Below are 12,896 nucleotides of genomic sequence, written 5' to 3' on the forward strand. Positions count from 1 at the left end.
AGACCGAGGGAGAGAGCCGAAAGGAGGACCGAGTGGAGAGAGCCAAAGAGACGAGGCAGAGAGGGGAGAGAGCCAAAGGGAGAGGACTAAAGAGATAGGGAGAGAGCCAAAGAGACCGAGCGAGAGAGCCAAAGAGACCATGCGAGAGAGAGCCAAGAGCGAGGAGAGAGCCAAAGAGAGAGGGAGAGAGCCAAAGAGACCGAGAGGAGAGAGCCAAAGAGACTGAGGGAGAGAGCCAAAGAGACTGAGGGAGAGAGCCAAAGAGACCGAGGAGAGAGCCAAAGAGACCGAGGGAGAGAGCCAAAGAGACCGAGCGGAGAGAGCCAAAGAGACCGAGGGAGAGAGCCAAAGAGAGAGGGAGAGAGCCAAAGAGACCGAGGAGAGAGCCAAAGAGACCGAGGGAGAGAGCCAAAGAGACCGAGGGAGAGAGCCAAAGAGACCGAGGGAGAGAGCCAAAGAGACCGAGGGAGAGAGCCAAAGAGACCGAGGGAGAGAGCCAAAGAGACCGAGGGAGAGAGCCAAAGAGACCAAAGGAGAGAGCCAAAGAGACCGAGGGAGAGAGCCAAAGAGACCGAGGGAGAGAGCCAAAGAGACCGAGGGAGAGAGCCAAAGAGACCGAGGGAGAGAGCCAAAGAGACCGAGGGAGAGAGCCAAAGAGACCGAGGGAGAGAGCCAAAGAGACCGAGGGAGAGAGCCAAAGAGACCGAGGAGAGAGCCAAAGAGACCGAGGGAGAGAGCCAAAGAGACCGAGGGAGAGAGCCAAAGAGACCGAGGGAGAGAGCCAAAGAGACCGAGGGAGAGAGCCAAAGAGACCAAAGGAGAGAGCCAAAGAGACCAGAGGAGAGGCAAAGAGAGAGGAGAAAGCCAAAGAGACCGAGGGAGAGAGCCAAAGAGACCGAGGGAGAGAGCCAAAGAGACCGAGGGAGAGAGCCAAAGAGACCGAGGAGAGAGCCAAAGAGACCGAGGGAGAGAGCCAAAGAGACCGAGCGAGAGAGCCAAAGAGACCGAGGGAGAGAGCCAAAGAGACCGAGCGAGAGAGCCAAAGAGACCGAGGGAGAGAGCCAAAGAGACCGAGGGAGAGAGCCAAAGAGACCGAGGGAGAGAGCCAAAGAGACCGAGGAGAGAGCCAAAGAGACCGAGGGAGAGAGCCAAAGAGACCGAGGGAGAGAGGTAAAGAGAGAGGTAGAGAGCCAAAGAGACCGAGCGAGAGAGCCAAAGAGGCCGAGGGAGAGAGGTAAAGACCAGGGAAGAATAAGAGACGAGGGAGAGAGGTAGGTAAAGAGAAGGGAAAACAAAGAGACCAGGAAGGCCAAGAACCAGCAGAGGCAGACCGAGGAGGCAAGACCAAGGTAAATAAAGAGGAGAGAGCCAAAGAGACTGAGGGAGGAGGTAAAGAGACAGAGGGAGAAAGGTAAAGAGACCGAGGGAGAGACAAAGAGACCGAGGAGAAAAGAGGGAAGAGACCGAGAGAGAACTAAAGAGAGAGGGAGAAAGCCAAAGAGACCGAGGGAGAAATAAAGAGACCCAGGGAGAGAGCAAGAGACCGAGGGAGAGAGCTAAAGAGACCGAGCCAGAGAGGCAAGAGACTGAGGGAGAGACAAAGAGACCGAGGGAGAGAGCCAAAGAGACCGAGGGAGAGAGGTAAAGAGACCGAGGGAGAGAGTAAAGAGACCGAGAGAGAGCCAAAGAGACCGAGGAGAGAGCCAAAGACCGAGGGAGAGAGTAAAGAGACCGAGGAGAGAGGCCAAGAGACCGAGCGAGTGAGAGCCAAAGAGCGAGGGAGAGGTAAAAGAGAGGGAAAGCCAAAGAGACCCGAGAGAAAGCCAAAGACCCGAGGGGAGAGCCAAAGAGACCGAGGAGAGCCAAAGACCGAGGCAGAAACCAAAGGAGACCGAGGAGAAAGTAAAGAGACCGAGGGGAGAGAGGCAGAAGAGACCGAGGAGAGAGCTAAAGAGACCGAGGGAGAAAGCCAAAGGAGACTGAGGGAGAGAGTAAAGAGACCGAGGAGAGAGCCAAAGAGACCGAGGGAAAGCCAAAGAGACCGAGGAGAGAGCCAAAGAGACCGAGAGAGCCAAAGAGACAGAGGGTAGAGCCAAAGACCGAGGGAGAGAAAGCCAAAGACCGAGGAGAGAGGTAAAGAGACCGAGGGAGAGCCAAAGACCGAGGGAGAGCCAAAGAGACCGAGGGGAGAGAGCCAAAGAGACCAAGGAGAGAGGTAAAGAGACCGGAGAGAGCTAAAGAGACTGAGGAGAGGAAAGAGAGAGGGAGAGAGCCAAGAGACAGGGAGAGAGCCAAGAGACCGAGGGAGAGAATATAAGAGACCGAGGGAGAGAACCAAAGACTGAGGAAAGCCAAAGAGACCGAGGAGAGAGCCAAAAGAGAGAGAGGAGAGCCAAAGAGACCGAGGAGAGAGCCAAAAGACCGAGGGAGAGAGCCAAAGAGACCGAGGGAGAGAGCCAAAGAGACCGAGGGAGAAAGCCAAAGAGACCGAGGAGAGAGCCAAAGAGACCGAGGGAGAGAGCCAAAGAGACCGAGGAGAGAGCCAAAGAGACCGAGGAGAGAGCCAAAGAGACCGAGGAGAGAGCCAAAGAGACCGAGGAGAGAGAGCCAAAGAGACCGAGGGGAGAGAGCCAAAGAGACCGAGGAGAGAGCCAAAGAGACCGAGGGAGAGAGCCAAAGAGACCGAGGGAGAGAGGTAAAGACCGAGGGAGAGAGCCAAAGAGAGGAGAGAGGCAAAGAGACCGAGGGAGAGAGCCAAAAGAGACCGAGGGAGAGAGGTAAAGAGAGAGGGAGAGAGCCAAGAGACCCCGAGGAGAGAGCCAAAGAGACCGAGGGAGAGGTAAAGAGACCGAGGGAGAGAGGTAAAGACCGAGGAGAGAGCCAAGAGATCGAGGGAGAGAGCCAAAGAGACCGAGGGAGAGAGCCAAAGAGACCGAGGGAGAGAGCCAAAGAGACCGAGGGAGAGAGCCAAAGAGAGAGGGAAGAGCCAAAGAGACCGAGGGAGAGAGTAAAGAGACCGAGGGAGAAAGCCAAAGAGACCGAGGGAGAGAGCCAAAGAGACCGAGGAGAAAGCCAAAGAGACCGAGGGAGAGAGCCAAAGAGACCGAGGGAAAGCCAAAGAGACCGAGGGAGAGAGGTAAAGAGACCGAGGAGAGAGCCAAAGAGACCGAGGGAGAGAGCCAAAGAGACGAGGGAGAGAGGGGGAGACCGAGGAGAGAGCCAAAGAGACCGAGGAGAGAGGTAAAGAGACCGAGGAGAGAGCCAAAGAGACCGAGGAGAGAGGTAAAGAGAGAGGAGAGAGGTAAGAGACCGAGGAGAGAGCAAAGAGACCGAGGAGAGAGCCAAAGAGACCGAGGAGAGAGTAAAGAGACCGAGGTAGAAAGGTAAAGAGACCGAGAGAGAGCCAAAGAGACCGAGGGAGAGAGCCAAAGAGACCGAGGAAGAGCCAAAGAGACCGGGAGAGAGGTAAAGAGAGAGGAGAGAGCCAAAGAGACCGAGGGAGAGAGGTAAAGAGAGAGGTAGAAAGCCAAAGAGACCGAGGGAAAGCCAAAGAGACCGAGGGAGAGAGCCAAAGAGACCGAGAGGGAGAGAGCCAAAGAGACCGAGGAGAAAGCCAAAGAGACCGAGGAGAGAGCCAAAGAGACCGAGGGAGAGAGCCAAAGAGACCGAGGGAAAGCCAAAGAGACCGAGGGAGAGAGCCAAGAGACCGAGGAGAGAGGTAACAGACCGAGGGAGAGAGCCAAAGAGACTGAGGGAGAGGTAAAGAGACCGAGGGAAGAGCCAAAGAGGGAGAGGGAGAGAGCCAAAGAGACAGTAGGAGCGCCAAAGAGACCGAGGAGAGAGGTAAAGAGAGAGGAGAGAGGTAAAGACCGAGGAGAGAGCCAAAAGACCCGAGGAGAGAGCCAAAGAGACCCGAGGGAGAAGAGGTAAAGAGACCGAGAGAGAGCCAAAGAGACCGAGGGAAGAGGTAAGAGACCGAGGGAGAAAGCCAAAGAGACCGAGGGAGAGAGGTAAAGAGACCGAGAGAGAAGCAAAGAGACCGAGGGAGAAGTAAAGAGAGAGGGAGAAAGCCAAAGAGACCGAGGGAGAGAGCCAAAGAGACCGAGGGAGAGAGCCAAAGAGACCGAGGGAGAAAGCCAAAGAGACCGAGGGAGAGAGCCAAAGAGAGAGGGAGAGAGGTAAAGAGACCGAGGAGAGAGGTAAAGAGACCGAGGAGAGAGCCAAAGAGACCGAGGAGAGAGCCAAAGAGACCGAGGAGAGAGCCAAAGAGACCAAGGGAGAGAGGTAAAGAGAGAGGGAGAGAGCCAAAGAGACCAAAGGAGAGAGGTAAGAGAGAGGGAGAAAGACCAAAGAGACCGAGAGGAGAGAGCCAAAGAGACCGAGGGAGAGAGCCAAAGAGACCGAGGAGAGAGCCAAAGAGACCGAGGGAGAGAGGGAGCCAAAGAGACCGAGGAGAGAGCCAAAGAGACCGAGAAAGCCAAAGAGACCGAGGGAGCCAAAGAGACCGAGGGAGAAGCAGAGACCGAGGAGAGAGGTAAAGAGAGAGGAGAGAGCCAAAGAGACCGAGGGAGAGCCAAAGAGACAGAGTGAGGAGAGAGCCAAAGAGACCGAGGGAGAGAGCCAAAGAGACGAGGAGAGAGAAAGAGGTAAAGGAGAGAGGAGGGAGAGAGCCAAAGAGACCGAGGGAGAGAGCCAAAGAGACTGAGGGAGAGAGCCAAAGAGACCGAGGGAGAGAGCCAAAGAGACCGAGGGAGAGAGCCAAAGAGAGAGGGAGAGAGCCAAAGAGACCGAGGGAGAGAGGTAAAGAGAGAGGTAGAAAGCCAAAGAGACCGAGGGAGAGAGGTAAAGAGAGAGGTAGAAAGCCAAAGAGACCGAGGGAGAGAGCCAAAGAGAGAGGTAGAGAGAGAGGTAGAGAGCCAAGGAGAGAGCCAAAGAGACCGAGGGAGAGAGCCAAAGAGAGAGGTAAAGAGAGAGGTAGAGAGCCAAAGAGAGAGGTAAAGAGAGAGGGAGAGAGCCAAAGAGAGAGGTAGAAAACCAAAGAGACCGAGGGAGAGAGCCAAAGAGAGAGGTAAAGAGAGGTAGAGAGAGAGGAGAGAGTAAAGAGACCGAGGTAGAGAGCCAAAGAGAAAGAGGGAGAGAGCCAAAGAGAGAGGGAGAGAGCCAAAGAGACCGAGGGAAAGCCAAAGAGACCGAGGGAGAGAGCCAAGAGAGAGAGGTAGAGAGCCGAGAGAGAGGTAAAGAGAGAGGTAGAGAGCCAAAGAGAGAGGGAGAGAGGTAAAAGAGAGAGGGAGAGTGATGTGTTGAGCTTGGGTGTGACAGTGTAAAGAAACAGAAGGAGAACCAAAGACTTACTTAAATTGACCGAGGCTAATCATTCAATAGACCTTAGTTCTAAGAGAACAAACTAAAGAGAGACGGGCCAAAAGGAACCTCAGAGGATCATGAACCGGTAGCACCCTAATGCCTCTGTAGGGAGCTGAAAGGGCCCAGAGAGTCAAGTTGTGACTTTACGGGGAATAAAAGTGATTTGGGACTCATCCTTTGGCTTTTTCACATGGGGCATCCCTAACAGAGGAGAGAAAGAAGTTGAAAGACTTTATCACGCTTAGATATCCATCCATCTGCACCGAGCTAAAGGCTAAAGAGACCGAGGGAGGACACCAATCTGAGACCGTAAGAAACCCGTGCTAAGCCCTCAAACGAACCATCAAATAGGCAAAGCCAAACAGGACTAAGAGAATCTCTAAAGAGACCGGCTTTGATGCTCGTCAGGTGTGGCAGGGCTTGCAAACCGACTACAAAGGGAAACCCAACAGTGAGCTGCCTTGTGACAACAGCCTACCAGACGAGGGAAAGGCCTTTTACGCTTGCAGACCGAGGCAACCAACACTGAAGCATGACCGAGGAGCACCAGCCAAAGAGACTGAGGGATTCACGCTAAAGAGCTGAGGGAAAGACCTTAAACAGGTCAACATTCACAAGGCATCGGGGCCTGACAGATTACCAGTGTACTGAGAGTACGACCTTCACTGACATTTTCAACTCTCCCCGACCGAATATGTAATACCAACATGTTTAAAACAGACCACCATAGTCCCTGTGTCCAAGAAAGGGAAGGTAACCTGCCAAATGATTAGAGCGCCCCGTAGCATTCACGAGTAGCCATGAAGTGCTTTCAGAAGGCTGGTCATGGCTGACACCAAAGCATCTTTCCGGGAAACCCTAGACACTCTCCAAGAATAGAGCCAACAGATCCACAACAGCCCTTTCCCACCTGGACAAAAGGAACACCTAGGGAGAATGCTGTTCATTGAACAGCTCAGCGTTCAACACCATAGTGCCCCGAGGGAAAGCTCATCAAGAGCTAAGGACTCTGGGACTAAACACCTCCTCTGCAACTGGTTCCTGACCTGAGGAGGGCCGACTCCCAGGTGGTAAGGGTAGGCAACAACACGTCTGGATGCTGATCCTCAACACCGGGCCCCACAGGGGTGAGCTTAGTCCCCTCCTGCCACTCCCTGTTCACCCGAGGGTGACCAAGAGACCCAACACCATCATTAACTAAAGGAGACGACACAACAGAGAGTAGCCTCATCAGAGACAACGAGGAGAGAGCCTATAGGGAGGGAGAGCCAAGTGCCTGAGCAGTGCCAGGACAACCACCTCTCCCCAAATGTGAGCAAGACAAAGGAGTTGATCGTGGACTACAGGAAAAGGAAGGTTGAACACATTAACTGGGCTGTAGTGGAGCGGGTCGAGGGTTTCAAATTCCAGGTCATCAAACTATCGTGGTCCAAACATGTAGAAGCCAAAGAGACCCAGGAGAATGAAAGGATTTGGCATGGGTCCCCAGATCCTCAAAAGTTCTACAGCTGCATCATCCCCACCACGTCCCCCCTTTGTTTGTACACTGCTGCTACTCACTGTTTATTATCACTTCACCCCTACCTACATGTACAAATTACCTCGACTAACCTGTACCCCTGCACATTGACTTGGTACCCCCTGTATATAGCCTCATTACTAACCTGTACCCCCACATATTGACTTGGAACCCCCTGTATATAGCTTCATTACTAACCTGTACCCCCTGTATATAGACTTGGTACCCTCTGTATATAGCCTCATTACTAACCTGTACCGAGGTATATAGCCTCATTACTAACCTGTACCCCACACATTGACTTGGTACCCCTGTATATAGCCTCAGGACTAACCAAGAGACCTGATATAGCCCTCATTAAAAGACCTGTACCCCCACACATTGACTTGGTACCCCCTGTATATAGCCTCATTACTAACCTGTACCCCACACATTGACTTGGAGAGGTATAAGCCTCATTACTAAATTAGCCCATTACTAGACCTGTAGAAAGCACATTGACTTGGTACCCCCTGTAAAGCCCTCAGAGACTAACCTGACCCTGTAAAGCCTCAACTAACCTGAGAGGGATTGACTTGGTAAGAGAGGTATATAGCCTCTTTACTAACCTGTACCCCACACATTGACTTGGTACCCCTGTATAAAGCCTCATTAGTAACCTGTACCCACACATTGACTTGGTACCCCCTGTATATAGCCTCATTACTAACCTGACCCTGTATAAAGCCTCATTACTAACCTGAGGAAAGGCACATTGATTTACCCCTGTATATAGCCTCATTACTAACCTGTACCCCTGTATAGAGACTCATTACTAACCTGACCCCACACAAAGAGGGAGTATATAGCCTCAGGACTAGAGCCAAAGATTGAGAGGGAGAATAGCTCCCCTGTTGTACCTAACCTGTACCCCGGTGACTTGACCCCCTGTAAATAGCCTCATTACTAACCTGTTATAGCCCATTGACCTGTACCCCTGTATAAAGCCTCATTACTAACCTGTACCCCCTCTAATAGCCTCAACAACCTAAACCATTGACTTGGTACCCCCTGTATATAGCCTCATTACTAACCTCGAGGATGACTTGGTACCCCCTGTATATAGCCTCATTACTAACCTGTACCCCCACACATTGACTTGGTACCCCCTGTATATAGCCCATTACTAACCTGTGTAATATAGCCTCATTACGGGGAATAAGTAGTGACTTGGGACCATCCTTATAGCCTCATTACTAGCCTGTACCCCCTGTAATAGCCTCAGACTAACCTGTACCCCCTGTATAAAGCCTCATTACTAACCTTAGATATCCATCCATCTGTGCCCCAGCTAATTGACTTGAGCCCCCAGGATAGCGGGATTACTAACCTGTACCCCTGTATAAAGCCTCACATTAAGCCCTCAATTGACTTGGTAACCCTCAAATAGCCTCATTACTAATACCCCCAGGATATAGATGTATAACCTGTACCCCCACACATTGACTTGGTACCCCCTGTATATGCCTCATTACTAACCTGTGCACATTGACTTGTACCCCCTGTATATAGCCTCATTACTGTATATAGCCTCATTACTAACCTGTGACACACATTGACTTGGTACCCCTGTATATAAGCCTCATTACTAACCTGTACCCCCGCACATTGACTTGGTACCCCTGTATATAGCCTCATTACTAACCTGTACCCCGCACAAATGACTTGGTACGGACCCCTGTATATAGCCCATTACTAACCTGACCCCCTGTATATAGACCTCATTACTAACCACCCCCACACATTGACTTGGTACCCCTGTATATAGCCTCATTACTAACCTGTACCCCCTGTATATAGCCTCATTACTAACCTGTCACATTGACTTTACCCCCTTATATAGCCTCATTACTAACCTGTACCTGAATATAGTCAATAACCAACATGTATAAAGCCTCATTACTAACCTGTACCATAGTACCCTGTGTCCAATTGACTTGGTACCCCTGTATATAGAGCCTCATTACTAACCTGTGACATAGCCCACTAAAATGACTAACCCCCTGTATATAGCCTCATTACTAACCTGTACAATGACCCCTGTATATAGCCTCATTACTAACCTGTACTTCACATAACCATTGGCTTGGTACCCCCTGTATATAGCTCATTACTAACCTGTACCCCGCACAATGACTTGGTACCCCCTGTATATAGCCTCATTACTAACCTGTACCCCTGTATATAGCCTCATTACTAACCCTAGCTGTATAAAGCCTCATTACTAACCTGTACCCCTGTATATAGCCTCATTACTAACCAGTGCCCCCCACACATTGACTTTCCCCCTGGTATATAGCCTCATTACTAACCTGTACCCCCACACATGACTTGGTACCCCCTGTATATAGCCTCATTACTAACCTGTACCCCCTGTATAAAGCCTCATTACTAACCTGTAATACATTGACTTGGTACCCCTGTATATAGCCTCATTACTAACCTGTACCCCCTGTATATAGACTCATTACTAACCTGTACCCCCACACATTGACTGGTGCCCCCTGTATATAGCCTCATTACTAACCTGTACCTCGCACATTGACTTGGTACCCCTGTATATAGCCTCATTACTAACCTGTACCCTCTGTAATATAGCCTCATTACTAACCTGTACCAAGCACATTGACTTGGTACCCCCTGTATATAGCCTCATTACTAACCTGTACCCCTGTATATAGCCTCATTACTAAATGTATATAGCCTCATTACTAACCTGTAGGCACATTGACTTGGTACCCTGTAGATTACTAAACTGGCACAATGGCTTGTACCCCTGTATATATAGCCTCAGGACTAACCTTACCCTCCCTCATTACTAACCTGTACCCCAACATTGAGTAGTTATATCATTACTAACCTGTACCCGACATTGGATTTCTGGATATAGCACTCATTATAACCTGGGCTGTGTATATAGCCTCATTACTAACCACCCCCACACATTGACTTGGAAGTAGTATAGCCTCATTACTAACCTGTAAGCACAATGAGGTTGGTCCTGTATAATAGCCTCATTACTAACCTGTACCCCCTGTATATAGCCTCATTACTAACCTGTAGGATTTGACTTGGTAAAAATTCTGTATATAGCCTCATATAACCCCACCACGTCCCCCTTTGACTTGGTACCTGTACCCTGTATAAAGCCTCATTACTAACCTGTATTATCACATTGACTTGGTACCCCTGTATATAGCCCTCATTACTAACCTGTACCCCCTGTATATAGACTAACCTGTACCCCCACACATTGACTTGGTACCCCTGTATATAGCCTCATTACTAACCTGTACCCCCGCATATTGACTTGGTACCCCCTGTATATAGCCTCATTACTAACCTGTACCCCTGTAATATAGCCTCATTACTAACCTGTACCCCTCACATTGACTTGGTACCCCCTGTAATAGCCTCATTACTAACCTGTACCCTGTATATAGCCTCATTACTAACCTGTAATTTCTGTATATAGCCTCATTACTAACCTGTACCCCATTACTGACTTGTACCCCTGTATATAGCCTCATTACTAAACTGTACCCACAATGGCTTGGTACCCCCTGTATATAGCCTCATTACTAACCTGTACCCCCTGTATATAGCCTCATTACTAACCTGTACCCCCACACATTGACTTGGTACCCCCTGTATATAGCCTCATTACTAACCTGTACCCCGCACAATTGACTTGGTACCCCTGTATATAGCCTCATTACTAACCTGTACCCCTGTATATAGCCTCATTACTAACCTGTACCCCCACACATTGACTTGGTACCCCCTGTATATAGCCTCATTACTAACCTGTACCCCGCACAATGACTTGGTCCCTGTATATAGCCTCATTACTAACCTGTACCCCTGTATATAGCCTCATTACTAACCTGTACCCCCGCACATTGACTTGGTACCTGTACCCCCTGTATATAGCCTCATTACTAACCTGTACCCCCGCACATTGACTTGGTACCTGTACCCCCTGTATATATCCTTGTTATTATTTTTTCGTGCTACTATTTTTTACTTTATTTTATTTAGTAAATATTTTCTTAACACTATTTCTTGAAATGCATGGTTGGTTAATTAAAGGCTTGTAAGTAAATATTTCACGGTAAGGTCTGTTGTTTTCGGCGTATGTGACACAGAAAATTTCATGTGATCCTTCGTTCTCTTTAACCCTTCAACAGATTTTAGTTTACAACAGACTGCCAGATGGACCAGTGGGAATTCTATGGCACTAGAAAGTAAGTAAGTGAGTTTATCAAGACTGTTAATGAGAGTTAAAACAAACATATTCTGATACTGTATTTGAAAAGGGGCAAGGTCCCACAGAAAAGAGCTCCAAGGTTTTGTGTGATGCTATGATTGTTTTAAAGAAGCATGAAAAGTTCCCTCCAATGGCCTGTTTGGGTAGCTCTTCCCTGCTTGGGTAGCTCTTCCCTGCTTGGGTAGCTCTTCCCTGCTTGGGTAGCTCTTCCCTTTAAATGTCTCTCTCTCATGGCAGAGAAGCTAGATTTCATGGATCAAGATGTCTACTGTTACTTCAAATGCTTTTGTTAAGAGTCTTAGTACACACAGGGAAGATGTTGTGATAAAGCATTTGACAAGGCTGCAGCTATAACACAGAGCAATAACATTTGGATGATAACGTGACACAACAATGATAAACCAAGTCCATGAGGTTAAATGTCCATGAGGTTAAATGTCCATGAGGTTAAATGTCTATGAGGTTAAACGTCCATGAGGTTAAATGTCCATGAGGTTAAATGTCCATGAGGTTAAATGTCCATAAGGTTAAATGTCCATGAGGTTAAATGTCCATAAGGCTATAAGGTTAAATGTCTATGAGGTTAAATGTCTATGAGGTTAAATGTCGTTGAGGTTAAATGTCTATGAGGTTAAATGTCCATGAGGTTAAATGTCCATGAGGTTAAATGTCCATGAGGTTAAATGTCTATGAGGTTAAATGTCGTTGAGGTTAAATGTCGTTGAGGTTAAATGTCCATGAGGTTAAATGTCCATGAGGTTAAATGTCCATACGGTTAAATGGTTTTTAAAGAGGCATGAAACGTTCTATCCAATATGTCTGGCTTTCTCTCTCAAATGGGAAGATGTATATATATTAATTTAATGGGAAGTAAATTACTGGTTTTACTGTATTTGAAAAGGAGTCACAAAACAGAGCACCAACTAACGAATGACACAAACAATAAAAAGACTATGTACAAAAGTCCATACGGCCACATGTTGGACAGCACAATCACTCTGATCTGTCAACCCGAAACAGCTGGGGGAAGGGAGGAGGACAGGAGAGAAGAGGAGTGGGGAAGGGAGGAGGAGGAGAAGAGAGAAGGGAGGAGGAGAGAAGAGAAGAGGAGTGGGGAAGGGAGGAGGAGGGAAGAGAAGAGAGAGAGGGAGAGAAGAAGAGGAGAGGGGGAAGGGAGGAGGAGAGAAGAAGAAGAGAGAATAGGAGAGTAGAGGAGAGAAGAAGAGAGAATAGGAGAGTAGAGAGAAGAGGAGAGAAGAGAAGAGGAGAGGAGTGGGGAAGGGAGGAGGAGAGAAGAGGAGAGAAGAGAAGAGGAGAGGAGTGGGAAAGGGAGGAGGAGAGAAGAGGAGAGAAGAAGAGAGAATAGGAGAGTAGAGGAGAGAAGAGGAGAGAAGAGGAGAAGGGAAGCGAGGGGGAGAGTTCTACACTAGGTGGAATGTTGTGTTATTCCTACACTAGGTGGAATGCCGTGTTATTCCTACACTAGGTGGACTGACATGTTATTCCTACACTAGGTGGAATGTTGTGTTAATTCCTACAATAGGTGGAATGTCGTGTTATTCCTACAATAGGTGGAATGTCGTGTTATTCCTACACTAGGTGGAATTACCTGTTATCCCTACACTAGGTGGACTGACATGGTATTCCAACACTAGGTGGAATGTCGTGCTATTCCTCCAATAGGTGGAATGTCATGTTTTTCCT

General features: G+C 49.0%; 1 pseudogene; it reads left to right on the plus strand.

Annotated features, from left to right (window-relative positions):
- The first annotated feature begins 830 nt into the window (after positions 1 to 830).
- On the plus strand, positions 831 to 5,949 carry LOC135570941 (octapeptide-repeat protein T2-like; annotated as a pseudogene).
- The last annotated feature ends 6,947 nt before the right edge of the window (positions 5,950 to 12,896 follow it).

Source organism: Oncorhynchus nerka, unplaced genomic scaffold (assembly GCF_034236695.1).
Source record: "Oncorhynchus nerka isolate Pitt River unplaced genomic scaffold, Oner_Uvic_2.0 unplaced_scaffold_888, whole genome shotgun sequence".
Taxonomy (NCBI): domain Eukaryota; kingdom Metazoa; phylum Chordata; class Actinopteri; order Salmoniformes; family Salmonidae; genus Oncorhynchus; species Oncorhynchus nerka.